Genomic DNA, 22560 nt, shown 5'->3' on the forward strand with positions numbered 1-22560 from the left:
CCGCGCCGCTCGGCTCCGCTCGCTTCCGGCCGCCGCCGCCTACCCTTTATATCACCTCGCCTCGCGCCGGCGTCACACCGGCCGCGCGTCACTTCCCCTGTGACGAGCGCCTTGCGGCCGCTGGGGAAGGCCGGGGGCGGCGGCGGTGGTAGCGGGGCCGCCTCCTCTTCCTTCGCCTTCGCCTTCTCCTCTTCCTCCTCCTCCACCTCCTCCTCTCCGTCAGCCCCGGAAGAGCGATGGGGGGCGGTGGCGGCCTAATAAAGGGTGGCCGGGGCCGCCCCCGCCCAGCCCGCGGCCCGTCGCTGTGGGGCCGGCGCTCCGTTGTGTCCCCTCGCGGCCCTCAGCATCACCCGGAGAAACACCTTAGCAGGCCCCAGCCTTGACATAGAATCGCGTCGACAAATCGAATTAAATTACTGATTTAAATTTATTATTATTTTTTTTAATAGCAGCTGGTGCTGTTTTCGGCGGCAGTGAGGAGACATCTGCCCCTGTCCCTCGCCTTCCCCGTCAGCTCCAGGGGGCTGCCGAGGGGCTGGTGGCTGCGCAGCAATCCCCTAGCGAAGGAGCCCGTATCCAGTTTCCACAGCGATCTTGCCTTATCAAGGCTTGAAAAGCAGTGCTTGGCATCTAGGGTTGTCACAGTTTCAGCAGCAGTGCACTCTGGGCCCTGGGAATACCACCTGGGCTCCCAGGAGCAGCGCCTGCCCTCGGAGTGGCCAAACCAAATGTTCCTTGTGTATTCAAATGTTTTTCCAAGTCTCTGACAACATGGAAAATTGTGCAAGAACACCAGCTGGTGTAAGACGCTTCCCTTACTTCAGTTGTCAGCTCTTTCCTACTACTGTTATCCAAGATTCATCGGACAAAAAAGTCCTCTGCTCTCTACTTCTCATAGAAACCTGAGCACTGAAAGGAAGCTTTTTTTTTTTTTTTTCCCATCTTCATTTTATCCTTCTTTTACATATCTTATTCTCTAACACTGATATTACTTGATGACTCTTCAATTTCAGTTCCTCCAGGTTCCTGCCTTTTCCGGTCTCTCTTTGCCTCTTTGATACCCTCATTTTATTTTTTCTGAATCTGAAACTCCTTTCTGGCTCTAGCTGTAAGCCATGTTGCAGCCTGGTGTAAAGATGCTCAGCATGCCCCTAATTGAGGGGAGGAACATGCCGGTGTATTTGAGTGAGGTGCTGCACCAGTTAACCTGCAGTAGTTCTTGAACTACAGGAGATCTGAAGCTGTTTCTGTAATGTTTGCTCTGGTGTCTCTCTTCCTGGCTCTGTGCAGAGTAGTCACTCCTCCTGATCTCCCACCGCTTTCTCTTGGGCCACAGCCTTGATTTAACCCCTTGTCCTCTAAGGGCTTCCTTTTATTTCTCACCTCCTTAAGACGCTGTGCTGACTTCTTACTTCTGACTCACATCTAGACCACAGCTTCTGGTTTACACCCTCTTTATTATCACTTTCTTTAAACTTTTGGTTTAAGATTTATTTTTTTTTTTTAATTTTAAGACTTTCTAGTCTCCACAGGCAGCAAGTCATTCATCAATTTTTCTTTCATTTTTGCCACTCTGTTAGCCCCGGTGATACTGTCAAGAAGGATATGATGCCACTTTCTCATAGTCATATCTGCCACCCCATCGCTGCTGTGGTGATGCTTTAATCAGAATTTCCTTGCTCCGTCTTGTATTTCTTGTAGCTCCACTCTTCCCTTCCTTGAGACGCCTTTTAGTATGACTCAGATTCCTGTATAGCAACAACAGTATTGACAGAGCAATGATTGTTGCTCTTTGGCTTTTATGTTTGCTTACTTTGGTCCCTGTTAGAGTTGGCAGGAACACTTGGCTAAATGCAGTCTTTATTCTGCTGACTGATCCTGAAGGTGAGTGGAGAAAATCTCTCCCTGCATCTAAAAGAGGAGTTACGACCAGGCTGGGGGATGGCATTGCATCTGTTTGCTGCATGCCACTTTTTGGAAAGTCATTACCTTTTCCTGTATGTGACAATACTGTGATATGACACTTCCTTCAGCAGAGGTGATTTATGCCTGTGTTAGGGCCAATGGGAGCAATAATAGCAGTGTGTAAATGTATGCTGCAGGCATTTTATAGGGCCATAGCACGCGACGCTGAGCTGTGTTAGGATTCCCAGGTTGCACCCATGGCATCTAAACCCAGATCTAGCACGTTACACGTCAGTACAGTGCCTTGTGGTTGTGTGTCTTCTGGCAGTTGTGCAAGAACAAAGGGGAACTTCCATGATGCGTATGGCTACAGCCACGTCCTCCCTGCATCTTCAGTCACTTCCCAGATTGTGTTCACTCTTCATAATATTTTCATCCATTTACAATGTGCTGGACTGATCCAGACTAAGCTTGTCAGGATTCCCAAGGACAGCTGGTCTGTCAGTGACAAGAGAAGAAACAACTTTTGTGCCTTTTGGCCAAACTGATATTTCTGTTAAATAAAAACCAAGATAGAAAATGTTTATTCCTCTTTTTGTAACTGTTGAGAGATACTAGTTGTTTAGCTTAAATAAGTAAGCTTTTGTTAGAATAAATTACTTAGGGTTATACCATGGTGTGATTTATGCTGTTTGCTTAGCTTTACTTAGCATGAGTAGCTAAATTTGATGAAGCCTTTACGCTGCAATAGAGTTAATTTTCTTAGTAATTTTCCTAGCAGCTAATACAGTGCTTTTAATACAATAAAAATGTTTATAACATACTGATGTTTTGGTAGTGTTTTCCCTTAGTCTGGACTTTTCAGTTTCCCGTGTTTTGCCAGCAAGCGCAGGTGTACAAGAAGTGTAGACCAGAAGATAAAGAGGCAGCAGAGCCTGCAAACCAACAAGAGAAGAGCAGTCAATGGCCTGCCTGTCTGGACATGGAAAAAGAATCCAATAAGGTGTTAGAAGATCCCAGACCAAAAATCCCCATTGGACTAAAAGATGCGTGGACAGCACGCGACAGGGAGCTGTATAGATCGCAATGGTATCATTGCTCAGGGATTTCTCTATTCGAGGTCCCTCCCCTTCTGGAGGCACTCAGCCCTGGCTGACCTTGCTGCTGTACCTTTCAATTAAATCACATTAAATTAAATTATAAAATCTGAACACCCGAGACTGTGCTGTGGGAAACCTAGGGTTGAGCCTGACGAAGGAGGGAGCGTGCACAAGAGTGTGTGTGTGTGCGTGTGTATCTGTGTGCGAGGAGTCAAAAGAGTCACCTGTCAGCCCACTGGGGTCACCCGCTGGGAAGGGACCCTGCTCTGAATGGGCAGCAGCTTCTCCTTTAACAGTAACTCTCTGATCTGTCTGTGCGTGTTTAATCTCAAACTTGCTTTGAAAGAATTATGAAAGTCATTGAATTTAAACCTATATCTTCCAGAAAACCAAAATAACTCCCCTCAAATCTCCCAAGAACCTGTAATTTCTGCCTCTGAAAATGTTCAGCTTGATTTATTCTTTTTGTGTACAACTTTTTTAGGGAAGACCACAGTTAAGTTTTATATTTACTAAATATCTTCAGATTAGGAAATTACTTGGGACAAGAACTGTTTAGAAAATACTTAGAAAATATAAGAAAGTGTTCCACCAGAAAGGGACTTCATTGCAACTTTTTATCCAGCTGTACTCAACAACAATTTTTTGCTCCAGCCGTGCACACTTCAGGCATGTGACTAATCCTATTAACTTTAAGTTAAGTGTGTTTGAGTGTTTAAAGGATTAGAGTCTAATTACAGGCCATCTGCAGAGGTCAAATATCAAAGGCTGTTCAGAGCCTGAGCTTTAGCTTTTTCTGAATGAGTAATATTTGTGTGAGTTTTCCTTTCCCCTTTTCATCCAACATCCTTTCTGCAGTAAATTAAATGGATGTTCCAATACGGCTTTTATTCAATGAACTGGATCTTCCTAATGTCCAACAGGTCTCTAGATCATAAGCTGTTTAGATGTTAGCAGAGCTGGTAATATGTGCTCAAAGCCTAGGACTTGGAAAACACAGGTTTGAACAAATAAAGTTTGCATAGGGTGGTGCCAGCATACTTTAGAGCTGCTTCTGATTTGAATTATTAACCACTAAGATTTTTTTCCTAATGATATATTAAACATAAATTGAAAGCAAGAGTCTCAGGATGATACTTGGCTGGTATTGACAATGTATAATTTAGACATCTAACTTGGGTGTCTAAATTATGACCTTTGGCTCCAAGCAGAAATACCAGAAAAACAGAAATGGGAACTGTCTCCTTCCTCCTGCCAGGAGGATCAATTAGATTTAAGGAATTGATCCAAAAGCTGGATCAGTTATATTTAAGTAATAGATTTTTGTCCAATCTGCACCTGAATACTCAAAACCTAAGGTTGTCATATCCCATAGTAATCTCTCTTGGTGTTTTTTTATCTGCACCATGAGAAGGCTATTTCAACATGTAACTCAGATCTCTGTTGCCCACTGAGCCTTTTCAGCTGATGAGTTTCTTGCCCTCTCCCTTAGAAATATAGTGCACATGTTTAGCCCTCCCCACTGTGTCTCCCCTTTCTCTAGGAGAAACCACTCCAATTCCTCCAATATTTCCTCATAAAATCTCTAAATCTCTATTCTAGCCAAAGCAGAATGCAACACTCCAACTGAAGGTTTACCGGCCCCAAGCGTAACAGAAGAATAACTTCATTTGCCTGGCAAAAAATATTCCTTTTTATATAGCCTCTGGTGCTTTTTGCCTTTTTTGTAGCAGCATGGCTGACTCCTGTTTGGTTTATGATCTGTGCTAACCACCACGTCTGTTTATACAGTGATGCTATCAGATCAGTAATTCCACAATCTGCAGTTGTGATGTCAGTAATTCTGCAGAGAGTAAACACATGTCCTTTGAATCACTTTATCCCAACTGTAATTTGCCAAGTTCATCGAAATCCTAGCCCAGTCCTCCAACAGTTGCTGTCCCTCCCAGACCAGTGGGTTTGATAAGCAAGTTGTCTGTTCTGCCATCCAAATTACTTAATGAAAACATTAAGTCGGTGCTATGGAGATACTCCTGCAGAATTCAGCTTGATGCATCCACCCAAGTTAACAACGTATTCTTGTTAGATATTCCCTGGGTCCAGCTGGCACCCAGTTGTGTACTTATCCATTGGTGGTTTTCTGTGACTTGCTTGTGAGACAGATGGTGGTGTGAGACAGTGTTCAAAGTCTCTAAAACCAAGATATCTGGCATCTGTGGCTTTTCTGCTATATGCAGGAGCAGTTACCTAATCAGAGCTGGAAATGAGCTTGTTTGACATGATTTATTCTAGACAAAGAAATCTCACTGATACTAATTTATTTTCTAGGTACTTAAATATGTCAACAGAGGGAGGGGCTTAACTCGAGCTGCACACTGTTTAATGGCTCAGCTGGTCACGGAAGGGGTATGGGTTCCTAGCACAGGAACGTGAGGTAGACAACCTAAATTCAGAGAACGTGAATTCCTCTATATGTGATCTAAAATTATCAGTTATCTAAAATGCATGTATTTGAAACCCAGAGCAATCACAAAATATCACTTTTACACTGCTGTACGCTGGGGACAGAAACAAACTTAATGCACCAAGAAATAAACCTCTGTAGTCTTTAAAAATGATTTCAAGTAACTACCTTGGATTTTTCAGGACAATTTTCAGCTTCATGCTCTAAACAAAGGCTATGAAACTTTCTGGTCCATACATAAGTGCAAACAAATACATTTGCACACCACCAAGCAGTTTGCCACGTAGCATTCTGTGACTGCCTGTGAGTATTCAGTGCACCCTAAAGTCAATGGGTGAACCGCGTTAGAAGGGTGAAGAACTGGGGGCTGTGGATCTCCTATCAGGTGATGAAAATATAAACGTCTTCATGAGAAAAAAACACAACATGAACAAAAAGTAGGTTTGCCAGAAAGTGAGGATAATGATACTGGATAATATCAGCTGGTGTTCTCTTAACCAGAGAAGAAAGAAGATTAAGAATGGGAAAAGAAAAGAACACTTATATTTGATTTAGCTGTTTAGGTTATTCAATAGCTTAGTTAGCTAATGTATCTTGAAAGTGCCTGTTGCTTAAACATGTCAAAAATCCAAAAAGAAAAGTCGATGGGAAATAGACAAAAAAACATTTATAATACATGGTATAAGGATATATAGACAGTAGGTTGAACTACTTGAGCAAGCAAAATATTAATAAGGATTATGAAAATAAGATACAAAGAAAGGATTGTTTTAAAAGAATAACCTCCTTTCCAATGTTGCTGAAAAGAAGGTAATGAAAAAACCCACCACCACAGTAAATGTGAAAAAGCAGTACTTAAACATTGAAAAGCAGCTACAGTGCCCAGATATTATATAAATTAAACAACACAGGTAAGACAGACGGCAAAGCAACAAGGGCTTTCCTTCATGGCAAGGTTAGACTGATTCGGATTGATGGAGAAACTTGAGCCTTAAGGGAGAGGAACCCAGCTAAGAAAACCTGGACTGAGACAACCGCCCCAGTTCAGTGAGTCATTTCCAGCAGATCCATCATTTGGTGCTGGCAAACTCAACTACTCTGAACCAATCCCCTTGTCTGCACTTCATCCGAGCTCCCAACTAAGAGATCAAGTATTTGCATGGAATATAAACTCTGAGAAAATGCTATTTCAGGTGCATAGAAAGCAATAGTTAGCAGTGCTGAGCAGATGTGAGTGCACACATGTACATACAGAGAACACACGTGTACTTGCTGGCTGTACGGTTACTTTGCCTAGGAGTCTATCCCCGTCCCTAGAAGGATGTAATTTGGTGTCACTGCTGGCTGCCTGTCCGCACGCCAGCTCACATGACCCGTAACAGGAATTTGTTCTTTCTACTTGGGTGCAAAGAAATAAAAAAGCTGTAAGAATTGAGAGCAATGCTAGAAATGACGAAGTCAAGCAACAAAGTCAGTAGCCCATGGGAGTCGCTAGTGAGCAGGGGCAGATGGGGCCTCCTGCGGGACTTTTACTCATTATTTTGGGGGGTTTTTGACAGCAGATGGCGGTCGTGTCTTTAGTACAGCAGCAGCTGGAGCCTACACTGTGGAGACACTGCACAATAGCATGTTCAGACAAGCATCTGTGACCCTATCCGGGTGCCAGCCGTTGTTGTTCATGTTGGCTGCTCCTCAGGCGCTTTTGTACACAACATCTTCTCTGCTAAAAGGCTCAGCGGAGTTTCCCCCTATCACTACCTCCCCCCTGAGCCTTCCAGGAGGAGATTCTTCCACAGAATGCTGCTGAGAGATAAGTAAACAACAAAAAGAGCATACCAAAGGTTTATCTATTTTACTGAAAGTATTTAAAGCTCTTCATAATCATACGTGCCTGTGAAGCTGAGAAATGAGTGTTTGCCACATGCAGTTGCAGATGGTTGTGGCATCTGAAGCAGATCAAATGGATTGTACATTTTCTCGTATTGCTCTGGAGCCAAAGCATCTTCTTTTCAAACACTTTGAAAAATATTTGGATTTATTTCCCAAACAGTGCTGAAAGCCTGATTTGAGGATCTACTTCAGTATTTTGGGGCTATAACATTTCTGAAAGTTAGGCACCCAGCTGTTTTTACAGATCTCTACCATATTACACATGAAAATAAAAACGATAAAATAAGCTGCCAAATGAAAGCAACCTAAAATGAGCTGTTTCTTGAAACAGCTTCTGCTCCTCTACCTATTGCACCTCTTCATCTGATTCTCTCCGTGTCTTGAAGAAACTCGTGCCTGGATTACCAGGTACCCCTCACCCTCCAAGATGAACAAATGCAATCCCTTTCGCATATTGTAAGGGAACAAGCTCCAGAATCAAGAGAACAACAAAACCTGTGCCTCTCTATCAGACCAGAGTTACTGTGAGTGTTGTCTTTGCTTATGCTTGGCCAATGTAGCAAAGTTCAATGCAGAAAATACATAAAAGTGGAAGTTTATTTTATTTTAAAGTGATTTCATGCATAATTTCTCTCACAGGCTCTTCTCACTTATGTGTATGAGGACAGAGACACGTGCAGCCATGTAGCCTTGACAGGACAGAGATGTGGTGCAAGCCAAGAGCCACACAGGCTGTGCCTTTGCTGACTGGGTGCTGTCCCTGAACATGGCATGCAGACCTGGACACTGCTAACAGGGTCCATCAACAGTCCCAAACAAGGCAAAGTTAATGAATGAGGTCCAGAGGCCACCCAGGAGTAGCAAGAAATAGGACCAGAGGCAAGGTTTGAAACAAGGCTGCAGCATTAAGTCCAAAGTCCATGTAGGAGATGGGGCTGAAGACAAAGCTACAGCACAGGTCCAGAGTCCACCTAGGAGATATGGCTGGAGAAAAGTTACCTCCACTGTAGATCTGAGGTTCATCTAGGACTCAGGGATGGCAAAAAACTGCCTCCAACGTAAGTCTGAGATTCACCCAGGAGGCTGACCTTGGTTTTGCAGACCCGGGTGCCTTCAGAAGCTGTACATAACATTACTTTGCTGCTTCTTCTTGTTTCTTGATGATATCACACTTGTATATTGCCATTCATACCTCATCCATATCAACTTTAATGTATCTATGTCAAACCCCTACTGGTGTACCATCGTGTTAGAGAAGAAGTCTTTTCCTGGTAGCCAGGTTGTAAACAATTCAATGTAAACCAACACTTCAGTCATCATCAGGAAACTAATTATATCATCAGGAAGCTAATTAAAAGCTACTGCAGACTGAAGACGGCAGCATAAGACGTTACCTATGTGAAACAGAATTTAGCAAACACGCTTCTGCCTCCTACATGAGCTCCGTCTTTTGGCTGTAGCCCCCATATTGAGCACTTCACAGTAGTGTAATCTCACATACAATTTTCTCAGCATGGTTCTCTGCGGTGATAAGCTTTGTTTACCATACAGTTAGCATAGACAAAAATTGAGAGTATTATATTTAAAACTAATAAAATAAATTCTTGATTATCATCTTCTGGTAAGTCTGGCTTTGTGCAGTGTGCTGAGCTTCAGTGCAGGGATTGTGGACTTAGAAATAAAGAACATAAGGTCATTTGGAGCACTGTAGTTAATGTAGTTTCAGTTAAGCAAATGTAAGGGCATATTCATTCCAATACACTCTCAGCAAATCATTTGGCTTCATATGTTTAAGCTTTTATGCAATTACTTGTTAGCTAAACTCATTTCAACCTCCATTCTGCAGATTTATCTCGGATTTCTTAGAAGGAGGTTGCAATTTGTAGAGCATATTGTATTCATTTGGTGTAACTTTACGAAATAAAAAATGTGTGGCATTGTAATGAATGATACTATAATTTCTGCCTTTGCTTCTAAGAAACTATCTTATTAACAGTTCTACATTGAAATAGACCACGATTTTATCCCTGGCACAAAAATTTAAGCAAAAAGCAATCCATTTTGTCAGAGTATACCTTGGTAAATCTAATTCCATTCCAATAAATGAGCAGTGAAAAGAGGATTGGAGCTTATCATGAAATACCGAAATAAAGGTCAGATTTGTAGCAAGCATAAATCAACATTCTTGCATGGCTTAAGTGGATTTATGCCCATTTATACTAGGCAAGAATCTGGCTTATTACCACTGGATGAACTACAAATAGACCATCAAGCAAGAGTTTGAGTTTTAACACTTATTTCCTTGACATGTTCGCTTAAATCAGATTTTAAGTATTTTGAAGACTTTTTGTTCACCGTAAATGAGGAGGAAGCTAGTCTGGAAGTTGGTTAAATTCCCTCCCTTGAAAGCAAGCTTTTCAATCAAAGTCTGTGCAGCATTATTAAACAACTTGAGCAGAATGAATTGTTGTCAGCTGTTCCAGTCCATACATTTCAGATTTTGAAATGCAGCCTTTAGGGCAACTAAATAACACAAAATCAGTTGGTTGATTGTCCAAGGTTGCAATGATTTGGTGGTGCTCAGCAGGAGATGATTTGGTGTTACAGACTCACTCCCCTTTGAAGTGCTCCCCTCCAGATAGTGCTGTGTGAATATTTAAAAAGCGTGCAGCACACAGAAATTGAGCAAAGTGCAGTACAGGGAGGAGCAAATCCATGCCAGGATCTGTGCGGAATTGCAGGAGAGCCTGAATAATCACCTCACAGGGTTATAAATTCAACAAGGTTGCATCAAGCTTTTCTTAGAGCAGGCAACCCACAAACATTTGTGGATGGCCTAAGCCAGCACAGCTGCTGAGAGAAGCAGCCTCTGCTCTGCCTGTATCACCGGCTTTTCCATCGCCCCTTATTTGTGCTGGCATCAGGATTCGTACAATTGCACAATGAAGCCGACCGGGAACCATCCGGCTGGAAGCAAACCTAACAACAACAACAAGTTATTTCCCTAAGGCCACAGTTTTCAGCAGTGCAGCCAGACTGTTGTTCATTGAACTCTGCTCTCCCAGCGGGCTGGAGAAGGAGGTTAAGGTCACTGCTCTGCAGAAGGACGGCTACTTGCCATTTTCCCTGTTAAATGGGCTCAAGTGCTGCTGGGACAATGGGTTCCCAGTCCTGAAACACTGGCTTCTTGGGGGGAAGGGACACATGGGAGAGAAACCTGCGCCATGGGCAATGTCCCTGTTGGGCAAAAACTGGGGAGATCATAGATCAAGCATTTCATCTACAGGATCTCTGCCTTAAGACAAGCCAGGCTCTGGCAAAGTTAGATTTGTTTTGTGAAACCCAAAAACTGCTCACAGATTTCCCCCCCCCCGGGTATTAATTGATGAATAACGAATGCTTTTATGCTGTGCCATTCCCTCCATTTCCTTTGCTGTTACTAAAGTTGCCTGACTTAAGTTTTCTCCTCTCAGCTTGGTGTCCGTAGCCAGATCCTCCAGCAAAGTCAAACTCCTGGGTATCGTTCATTATCATAGAAAGTGTAAAATCCCAGTGTTCATGGCATATGGCTAAGAAGAGTGAAGAAAACCTCTGAAAAGTCCCCATTATTTGAACAGAAAGCTCCTTTTTAACTAGCCAGTATGTTCAAAAGTGCTTTTACTGAAGCATTTGAAAAATCATGCATATTTAGGAGCAGAATTGTGCTATTATATCTCAGAAACTTCCAGGCAGGTCAGTGGCTGGAAGGGAAACTGTGGAGAAACAGCAGATGCTGCAAGGTGTTGACAAGCAAGAAGGAGTGCGCTCCAGGGAATCCCTTGCCCACCTGATCTGGCTTTTAGATGAATCACAAAACAGAGGCCACTTTTACTTAGAGATGTCAAATATCTCTTAGTATTTCCCACGATCATTGGAGTTTTAGCCTTCATGTCTGTCTTAGCTAAATGCAATTCTTAGTAATTCTGTTCCCCTTGTATAAATTCCCTGGCCGTTTTCACTTCAGTTAGCTAAATAAACCATCATTTCCTGCCTCAAATGTCAACTATTGTGGCCCAGGGTTCCCTAAGGGTCTCGCTGCTTTTAGATCAGCTGCTTCACAATCTGAGCACATTCTCCTCCTTCTTTAAAGCGTTTTCTCTGCTTTTTTACATGAGGACTTCCCCTGTACCGGAAATCCAGGCTTTAACAGTAAAGATAATAGGCAAGTCATTTTCTTCAGCATCAGAGGGACTGCGGGAAGCAGCACAACTATAGAACTGAATTGTCGATTCAGCAAGATTCAGTTCATGACACTCAAATGAGACATCCTTTGATTTGGCTTTCAAATGGTTGAAGGGCATTGCAAAATTATGAGTTGAGACCTGTACTCTCTTATTGGGAATTGGAGGCCTCCACCATGTTACATCTTCTCTGGCCTGTATTGCCAGGCTGTCTCCCTGAGTGGGTTTCTGCACTTCTGCTTTTTGGTAAACAATCCCTCGATCTTCTGAAAATACCTTTGGACTTTCCTCTACAGGTGAGGAGTTCAGGGCTCCTTTATCAGTCAAACTGCTGACCCAACAACAAGGTGCAAATAGCTGCAGATTTTGAGGTTGCAGGTACAATTTTAACTCTTTCCTGAGAATTAGCAGGGGTAAGTCCCATATAAGTTGCAAATGCTACTTAGCATTTGCTTAATAAATGCCACTTCCTCCTGCAGGTGTTGCTGTGTTTGAGCAGGTGGAACGATGGATACTGATCCCCGATGGGTCCAGTGCTAGAGAAATGCAGTGTCCAACATAGACTTTTCACTCTTAAGAAGCCTCCTGATCTATCTGGTCAGTAGAGGATGGTGTAGCTGGTCTGCAGGTCTCTCCCTGCCAGCCAGTCTCCCCGTCTCCATTCAGATCCACACAACATTTCAGCTGGGAGCAAAGGCCACAAATTTGTTTGCATTTTTTGAAATACGATATAAGTAGGCAGCATTAATCAGAACACTGACCGTGACTCTTACCTAATGCAACAGTAACACCACACTCCAGAAGCAGTAATATCTCTTTCTTAAACAGTGGAATGCTTGACTCTTAAACATATTTCCAAATGCCCAGATATATGAAGATCCCAGGCAAAGGTTCCCCTATGGAAGGACCCACAGACTGCTTAGGGCCCAGGCTATAAAGCTGGGCAGCTCTCCACCTTTCTGGTAAGGTAAGGAAGTCTCTTGCCCTCAGAGAAATCACTGGGCTTGGTTTTTTTAAGAATGGCCTCTGCCTGTTACTCACCTCCAGGTCCTCTGTATACGTGAATGGCTTTTGTGACAAGTGCAGTGCAGACAAATTGTGATGGCTTGTTTATACACACATTCAGAATTAAAGGTCAAGTCCCAAGGTCCTTAGTGAGGCAAAGCTCTTAGCCAAGTGTGTGTTTCACAACCTGGGCCGCATTGGGTTACCAGTTTGTTGGTGGGAGACCTCACTGATTTCAGTAGAGTTACCTGAATAATACCTGGCTTAAAACATTGTCGAGGCCCCTGTCAGGTAAAAAAAAGATTACTCTGGTCCCAAAATTTTCTAAAAGCCTACACAAAAGAGCAAGCCACAGGGTCTTCAAGTGTATGCTTTCAGTACCTGAAGCAGCAAGAACCTCCTGATGTGCAGGGAAACTTAACAAGGGAAGCAATCTGGTGCTGGCCATGCCCTCTCCTGCACTGCTCAGCAGCGCTAGCAGGGAAGGGAGCTCTGGCTCTTTCTTTGCTCCTCTCTAGAAGAATTTGCTTTTTTCTACCTCACCCTACCTGTCTTCAGTTTTATGTCACCTCCTGGCACTTGTCATATAATACATGATCTACCATGATATTAAAGAAAACAAAAGCATTTTTCTTTCTCAGTTTGAAGGTTTACAGAAAGTTTGCTGTTTCTTGAACAGCATGTCAAAAAAAAATCCCACCAAAGCCCACTCAGAAGCCCTACCCCTTTTGTTGTGTAGGGGAAAAGATTTGAGGCAAAAGTGTCTATGTAAATGCTGACATTGCTGTATAAATGAACATTATCAAATCAAAACTTGGCACCAGTTTTGCTGGGATTAAAGTTCAAACCTGTGTGGTTTGGGAGCCTCTGCCTGAGAAGTACCTTTAAATACTTAGGGAAAATACTTATATTTATTTGAAATAAAAGGCAAAGTTTACAACCTGGCTTTATGGCACAGAAACCTGGTTCTGCAGCTGCAAGTCAGGTATGGAATTGCTATTGATGATTCTTTTCATTCATCTAGTTACCTGAAATTTGGGGGAGAAAATTTCTTTCAACCAAGCCGGACCATTTTCAAACCTTTGCTGATAATGCCTGGGGCAAATTCACAGCTCTGACATTTAATGAGCACAACTGATGGCTCTGAGGAGTTTGACTAGCTGCCAAATTGATATGTCTATGGATCCCGTCAGTGACTGTTATATCTCTTTTGGATTTTCTTTTTTTTTTTTTTTTTGATCTCTGTTAAATTTATTTTTTGCCAGTTTGTTTGGCAATCTTGCTGAAGCACTGCGAAGTGGACATAAGATAGGAACAATGCTAAGCAACCAGATGTTAAAAGACTGGAGCAATAAGAAAGTGTATTTGTTTTTCGCTGTTTAAATACAATTTACCAGCTGGGAAACTGTCTTGCAGGTTATACTGCAGTTCCATTAAACTAATCCAGAACACAAACACATCACACAATGTGTTCTTACAAACACGCCTCACGCAAATATCCCCTGCATGCAGGAAGTGATATGGCAGGAATGGCTTAAGTGACAGTCGCTGGAGACACAGATGGGAACAAAGGGATCTCTAGGAGAAATGGGACATTACGTCAGGTATGTCATATCTAGGTAAGGCTGCATTTTCCCCAGTGTTAGGGATCCCCATCCACCTATCAGCGACTGCTCTAGGATTCTGCGGAGCACTGGTTTTTTTTTTTTTGTTTTTTTTTTTTTTTTTTTTTTCTGATCTCTGTTAAATTTATTTTTTGCCAGTTTGTTTGGCAATCTTGCTGAAGCACTGCGAAGTGGACATAAGATAGGAACAATGCTAAGCAACCAGATGTTAAAAGACTGGAGCAATAAGAAAGTGTATTTGTTTTTCGCTGTTTAAATACAATTTACCAGCTGGGAAACTGTCTTGCAGGTTATACTGCAGTTCCATTAAACTAATCCAGAACACAAACACATCACACAATGTGTTCTTACAAACACGCCTCACGCAAATATCCCCTGCATGCAGGAAGTGATATGGCAGGAATGGCTTAAGTGACAGTCGCTGGAGACACAGATGGGAACAAAGGGATCTCTAGGAGAAATGGGACATTACGTCAGGTATGTCATATCTAGGTAAGGCTGCATTTTCCCCAGTGTTAGGGATCCCCATCCACCTATCAGCGACTGCTCTAGGATTCTGCGGAGCACTGGCAGAGCCAGAGCCATTACTGGGATGAAGAGAGAGATGGGAAAAATGCCAGGAAAGTGGGGCTGAAGAAAGGACATCAACCGGCCACCTGCAGTATCGCATGAATGCCAAATTTATGCCATAAGCATAAAATTAAAGACACTAAATACAAAATTAAGACCTTAAATATACGCAGTTAAAAAAATATAGTCCTGCCATGCTGGATCATGACAGATATTTGCATTGCTCTCTTCATGAGTTGCAGAGCCTGGTCCTTTTTGTCCTGCCAGACAGTGTCACCTCATTGGTCTCACCTCCATCAGCCAAAAAATTTCTGACTCTCCCCCAGTGCTGAGGAGGATGGTGACTGTCAGAGAGGAAGGAAACACAGGCTGCCTGCTGCACTGCCGTTGATTTTACCAATGAAGTTACTTGGACAACTAACTTCAGGTAAGCACCACTTGAAAAAAATGAGAGAAGACCATCAATGGCAGCAATCTCTGCTGCATCCCCACCCTAGTGCATGGCATCCTTCCAGTTTATAAATATCGCCTTTCCTTGCCCAACCTCAAACTCTTTATGCTTTTCCTATGAAAGCTTCTTCTTTTCTTGATCTGAGAAAGCAAACATACCAAGCAGAACAGTATAAATTGCGTCATTAGGTGGGATAATGTCACCTCTGCTTGCCAGTCAGGAATCTGCTCCTAGTTGCAATATCAGAAAGTAGCTTCTGAGGCAGTGGGTCCCATTAATTGGTCCTGCTTTGGCCTCTCCCATGTCTACTTTGACACATGTACAAGATTAAAGACCTCCACTCCCACAATTTTAGCTCTTTCCTAAATTTCTCCAGCCTTATCCCCACCTCTTGCAGCTGTCCTGTCCCTCTTAGCCCAACACCCCAGCTTAGGGGCTGCTCTCCTACCTCAGCCAGGCCACCTCTTCAGCTCAGTTACGCAGAGGAGACCAGCAGGGAGTGGACAAAGCCTTGTCTCTGCCACTGCCAGCAGAGCTAGAAGGGCCGCAGGCTGCTTGCTGAGCTGCTCTCGGGGCAGTGATGCACTGCCCTCTGCTTGGGGTCCCCATTGCAAACCTCGCCTGGAGCTCTCCTGGCCCAGCAAGGTGGGCCAAACCCTGCATAACAGAGGTCAACATTGAGTTAATAGCTCTTCTTCCGAGAAGTTTTATACTTGATGACCTGAAAATTTAAAGGATAAAAATGTCCAAAAAGGGGAGTATTTTTACTTTGCTGTGTAAGATTTATTTCTAGGCTTGTGACTTCACAAGAAAAAAATCCATCAAAATCACATCATTCTGATTCCTGTCACACCCTTTTCTTTCTTTTCTCTCTTTAGAGACTGCTATTTTAATAACTGCTTGCATTTGAAATCAATGCCATGCAACACTGAAAAGGCTGAAATCCTAGCTTTCCCAAGGGAAACCATTTCCCCACCCATCCCTATGGGACAGGGCAGCGTTCAGCCATGTTCAGCAGCTCAAGATGCCTCTTGGACATGCTGTTTTCATCTTGTCTCCTTCACCATGTTAGTCTGGATATGGAAGTTCACAACCACAACATGTTTACATGCCTCCGAACACATTAATCTGCCTAAGTATAGGGACTTCAAAGAGCTGAGGTGTAGGGCAATGTGGCAGTCAAGCACTGGTGTATGTATTATGTTATTGAGGTCTATTTTTAGCAGCTGTGGTCACTGTGTATTGCAACCCTAAGTCACCTCTGAACTTATTGTCGCAAAAATGAAACTGAAAAACAAATTAATTGGATTCTCAAACTGGCCAAAAAAGAATCATGTCTCAATATTTATAGAACAGATAAACATAAACAACTGTAAAAATGTCTTTTTGTTCTTTTTGGTTAAACATAGACCTCGTCGGCTGACGATCTTTTGGCTGTACAGTAAATGTCCCAGTGTCCGTGCTGTGAATAATTATCTCTGGAACTTTGTGGTTTTTTAGGTCAGCACCACAAAAATGTTATAGCTATTATGAAGTGCAAGGTGGACTGCCAGGTTTTGCACCTATTTGTTTGGGCCTGAACATTATTTTCACTTAAATAATTTTTACATTAGTGTACCTGTGCTGAAATGAGTTACGTGAGTGTAGTTGCTCCTGATTTGCATCAGTGAACACCAGCACAGCATCAGTCCGCTCACACTCTCCTTTTTTGGACAGTTTGAAAAAGAGTCAACCCAAATCGACATATGTCTCTAGCTGGTGGAGCGATGCGGTTTCTCATCTCACACAGGTTGCTTTGTTAGCTTTATTCTCTGCTGTTTGTGCATGCAGAGGGGCTTTGTCATGTTTGCTATTTGATTTTAACTTTTCTCATGCCCAATCTGTCTGACTGCCATCCTTTGCTTTTCAGTTACTGTTTCCCAAAATGGCTCCAACAACCCTCTGTTGCCATCTCAGAGGAAAGGCACAATTGTATTATTGTACTGAGTGAATGCATTTTCTCATACATGTAGCTGAATGGGAGATTATTTAAATATCTTAAACACTTTCCTAATTGGAATAATGACATGCTAGGAAGGGTAGTGTGAGAAGAATTTATATTCAGACTCCTGAATTTCAGTGAATGAGTAATCAACACTTCATCACTTCCTACAAGGTTAAACATTTTTTTAAGCAAATGGTTACTGTTAAAACACCATTTGACTGCATTAAAACAAACAAACGGAAACTCAAGAATAGTTTTTTCTTTAGATCATGCAAAAGCTTTGTGGGCCCCTTAGCAAAGGAGAGGCTGACTTGAAATGCTGATGGCTGGCTGGAACCTCAGGGCTGTCCCACCAGCCCCTGCCCCCTGCCCGTCCCAGCCATCCTCTCTCTCCTCGCCTTGTGCTATCCTGGCACTGGTATCAACACGAGCGCTCAAAACCCCATGTTCTGAGCCAGATCAGGGGGATGATTTGGGTTAAAAAATAACCCAGCAAAATATGTTTGCTTGTCTCTGTGTGTGCATGTTTGAAAGCAGGCTCAGTTTTCCTGTGTGATTCATGGAAAGGCTGTACCAAGGTCTGCACTGGCACAAGGGCAGGCAGGAGCGAGGGGGGAAATGGAGCAATCCCAGGAGCTGGGAAGGAAAATATCACTAACTGATATAGTTGCCAAATATTGTCTCTTCTGAAGCCATTGCCTTAGACCAGACCAGTCTAATTAGTGCCTGTAGCCTGTGCCTTTGCAAGGCTCTCCCATATTTACATCTTTGCTAACAGCCTTATTCTTATCAACAGGTTGGTCATTATCTTGGTCAGTTTAAAGTCAATTATATGCAGTTATTCAAAAGTCAGTGTGTAGTGGTCTAATCTAATCTAATAATTTTGCTATACTAAATCTAATTTTCCTGTCATCATATTCACAATAATTACATCAGCACTTTTATCTTTTAACTAAAAAAGCCTTTAAGCAGTTCTGAGTGATTAAGCTTTGTTGCCACTATTCTTTTGCATCCACCAGTACTATGCTTTTCTGTTTATTGTTTCTTTCCTGCAAATTGTTTCTGTAATTAATTTCATTGGGCTTGATGTGAAGCCCTTGGAGGTGACTGCACAGGCTTTCATTAACCTGAATAGGATGCAGATCAGACCTCCTGTAAATGCTTTAATAGGCACAGGTCAAGGATTTGAAAGGAAGAACACCTGTTTTACTGTGTGTTTCTGTTATTATTTCAGCTAGCTTCATCAAACTAATGATATTGATGCAGAAATGCAAACTCCTGTAGGCACAACACTGGAAAGTAGAAGTCTATCCTACATTTTTTTACAACAGTACTTAGAAATGCCAACCACAGCACAGGTTGCACTGCACCTCACTCATGCACCCAGCAAGAGACAGGTGATGAGAGGCAAACAGGCAGTTTGTAGCAGAACTGAGACTTTAAACCAGATAATCACGGAATCACGGAATTGTTGGAGTTGGAAGGGACCTTCTAGAGATCAGCTAGTCCAACTGCCCTGCCAAAGCAGGATTGCCTGTAGCACATCACTCAGGACTGCATCCAGTCAGGTCTTGAAAATCTCCAGAGAAGGGGATTCCACACCCTCCCTGGGCAGCCTGTTCCAGTGCTCTGTCACCCTCACCATAAAGAAGTTCTTCCTCATATTTGAATGGAACTTCCCATGTTCCAGCTTGTGCCCATTGCCCCTCGTCCTGTCACTGGGAACCACTGTAAGTGCAAGTTTAATGTTTGTCCCCCTCCCTGCCCCCAGCTATGCCTCTCGTTCTGCTGAGGTGCAATAGCACAGGCACCTGTACAAGTGCAATATTATCTAATAATTTCCTTGTCTCATAACATAACAGGAGGCAGAACATTAACCCAAAAGGAAGGGCTAACCCTTGGGTGTTTCTGTCAACCCCAGTGCTGTTTGCTTGCACAGCAGCAATTATGGACTCTGCCACTGACAGCAATGAATAAGTCTTTCCAGTGTTTCCCTGATAAGAAGACTCTTTGCAATCCATCATACGCACATGGCTCACAGGGCTCAAGGTTTCTAAATCCTTTTGCCATTCCAGTTTTTAGCATTATCAGTTTCACTGCAATATCTAGCCTTGGAGGAAAAGCTTGAGCTGAAGGGACTTTTGCTGCCCAGTTTCGATGGTCCTGCTAGAGAGCAGCCATCTGTGACAGAGTGCCGAGTGTAGTAAAAACATAAAAACTCCAGCTCAAGTTGAAGCAAATCCTTGTTCCCATTAATTACTCAAAACAAAACATTAGTGCACCGTCCTTGCTGGATAGTATACCATGCTCTCATGTAACTAGAAAGTTAGCCTCATAAAAGAGCTGTATTTTTTCACAGCAGCAGCATGAACACACATGAGTTATCATGAGACGAAAAGCAGGCACTTACCAGTGTACCCTGAAGTCAGCAGTTCTGGACAGACTTACGAGCTGATCTCAGCACGTTTACTTCACAGCAAAACCACATTGTCATTTTCTGACTGTTTCCACCACAGGAAAACAAATGAATGTTAACTATCCAGCAGTTTTAAAAACTAAAAAAGCTTTAAAAAATTAAAACCTATTTTTAGCAATGAAGATAAGTTTCAAATCTCTTCTTTAAGCTTCTCAAACATTTGTAATTTGCCTCTTGATCTACATCCAGATTAATTTATTTATGCTGGATTTATTCTCCACTATGCTTTGGCCACTTGCTGACCCCGTCTCAGAGTCTACATGAACTCTGGTGACAAACAGAGGTTACCCTGTGCCAAACAGGAAAATTCTAAAACTATTTATCTGATATGACAATACTGATAATAGTGTAGAGAAGCACTTTGAACTCTTAAAGGGTACAGTGATCTTCATTATTGTCTACTTGCATTTCTTTTTGCCCTATGGAAGAAAGATTAGAAGAAAGCCAACTTAGCTCTGTGCTTAGCAGGAATACTGAAGATGATAACTGCAAGGACACATTATTTACTTGATCAAAAGAGTGACGCTGGAGTGCAATCTAACATGCTTTCTGAATAATTGTCTTAGACTTCAGTTCCTAAATGCTGCCTAATTCTCAACTGCCAAAACAGGTATTTTTAAATTATTTGCCTCCAACTGGTTAGTAATAGGGGCAGGAATTTGTCAGCACCATCTAGATCTTCCTGTGTAAAATAATTTTGCTTCTTTAGCTTCTTTAGTCTTCAGTAGTCAATATAAAAATTCTAGTTTAACAATCTCAATCTCGCATAAGATGAGGCACAGGATAAGCAAAAGGGCAACTGAGATCACACAGATTGGCCATGGTAATGTGAGCAAGGTACAACTGCTGTATTCTTTCCTAAAACGAAAAGTACTTGCTAAAAAGCAATCCTCTGGTAAGGTGATCAGGAAGAGCCACCCCAAGAAGGGAACCACTGGTAACCAGGTTTTTTATGTTTCTCAGGGCCTGAAATTGTTTTCCAAAGACATCAGTTATCGACAGCTTTGCCTACTTCTGATTTTATTCCAATGTTCCTCTGTATTTTGTCCATAGGCAAAGTGTGGATGTTTTTTTAAAGCATATCTGTGAAAGGGATGAAAAAAATTGCAGATGAGCTTAAAATATTTCCATACTTGCAAGAACAAAAAATAATCATTAAATTACCTCACATCTCCATGTTCCTGGGACAGAGCCTTTACAGAGGCAACATGAGCTTGCTGTCCTTCCTCTACCTGATGCCCCAGGAGTGTAAGGTGAGTTGGGAGGCAGCCTAGCAGCCGTGTTGTGCCAGCACTGCAGCTTAACCTAAAATCTCCTCTTGCCTTCAGTCTCTGTTCTTGGCAGCTGTGGTAAAGCCCTGTTGCACCAGGTGGAAAGGACTTCCACCAGCGCCAGTGTCTCCCCTTCCCATCAGGAGACTCATGCCCTCTATTTGCAGCATTTGGCCTCCCTGTGCAGAAGTGGGAACCACAAACACTAAAGTACTTTGAAGTCTAATGGCTCAGTAGCATGCCAAAATGTTATAAAAAACAGTAAGGCTGCCAGGGCAAAATAATTGTCTTTGAGGCTTCTACCACAGATATTTATGGTAAAGAAATGCTGGCCCAAATTCAAGGCTATGTCTTCCAGCTTAGCAATTTAAAACAGGTGAAGCACAGGGGTAGTGTGGCTGAAAAAGGAGTGAGTTTGTGTATTGCAGCACCTAGGACACTCATAGACAAAAAAGTGCTATTCCAGGCAAGAAGGCAATGCTAGTAACTATCCTAAGCTACTCTCCATTCTCTCCTTTCCTGATGTGGGCACATTGGTAGTTTCTGAGAGGAGCTGGACGTGGATCCTGCCTCATTTCTCTTTTCCGAACACGCTTCTGATGAGAATGAGCATCGTTGCGGAGGGCTGTGTGGGTGAATTTACTTGAAAACTGCCACCATGCTACTCTGGCTGAAGGAGCCTGGAGGAGACTGGAGCAATAATCCTGGGAGCAGAAGTTCTCAAGGCATGACCAGCAATGCTGAACTGCACTGCTGGCAAAGTGCCCAGGGCCTGACAGCATGCCCAGGAAAAGAGGAAACCCTAAGGGAAAGAAAGCAAAATAGACCAAAAATAAATGTGAATGGAAGGGGCCTGCAAAGGCTCCCTTACATGGGCTGGTAGCTGCTGGCTTATGCCTTTGGTCCAAGGGTTCCAGGTGGCACCTGGGGCTCAGAAAGTCCTTTCCATCATTGACTTTGTCCTCTCTGGCATGGTTTGTCCTCTCAGGCAGCTTCCCACCTACTCTGGAGATGGCATGTTGGCCTCGGACAAGGGGCAGCTTCCGACATTTGGGCTGGGAATCACCCCTGTGCTCTGGAGCAGGGTCTGCACCATAATTCTGTGCATCATCAGGTACCTCACTGCAGTGGCACCTTCCCACATGGACTCACTCATGGTTCTCCCTAGGCTTCTTGCAGGTTCTTTGAAGAGCTGTGGGCTCTTCTGACACAAGATGCTGACACAGAAAATGGGATGGGATGGGATGGGATGGGATGGGATGGGATGGGATGGGATGGGATGGGATGGTGAAAAGGCTTGAGAGTTCCAAGAAATCCAGAACGGCCACAGGATAATGGAGCAGCATTGTTTGTTGGAATAAGCAAGCCCAGCTTCTTACTTATAGTTTTTACTGGGTCAGTACTGTATGAGGCTGTAATGTTTCTGTTCCTCCATTTCTTCATCCTAAACTTGAATTTATCATTTCAGGATGTGATGAGGGAGTGGGGTTTGGCTGCTGAAATTTCAGAAAGAGAAGGAAACACTGTGCCTTGTCTTTCTAGCTCTTCATAATTACTTGCCTTTCTGGGTCTTCCCTGGGGGAGTCTTTACTTCCTTCT

General features: G+C 43.0%; 1 long non-coding RNA gene across 1 annotated transcript in view; it reads right to left on the reverse strand.

Annotated features, from left to right (window-relative positions):
• Window positions 1-459: 459 nt before the first annotated feature.
• LOC106898652 overlaps window positions 460-22560 on the reverse strand; it is a 36962-nt gene continuing 14861 nt past the window's right edge. The window contains exons 2-3 of the long non-coding RNA XR_001413955.1: window positions 2730-2840; window positions 460-2403 (exon numbers count right to left, since the gene is read on the reverse strand). This is a non-coding gene — a long non-coding RNA (uncharacterized LOC106898652). The remainder of the gene's footprint in view (window positions 2404-2729; window positions 2841-22560) is intronic.

This window comes from Calidris pugnax, unplaced genomic scaffold (genome assembly GCF_001431845.1).
Source record: "Calidris pugnax isolate Ruff unplaced genomic scaffold, ASM143184v1 scaffold435, whole genome shotgun sequence".
Classification (NCBI taxonomy): domain Eukaryota; kingdom Metazoa; phylum Chordata; class Aves; order Charadriiformes; family Scolopacidae; genus Calidris; species Calidris pugnax.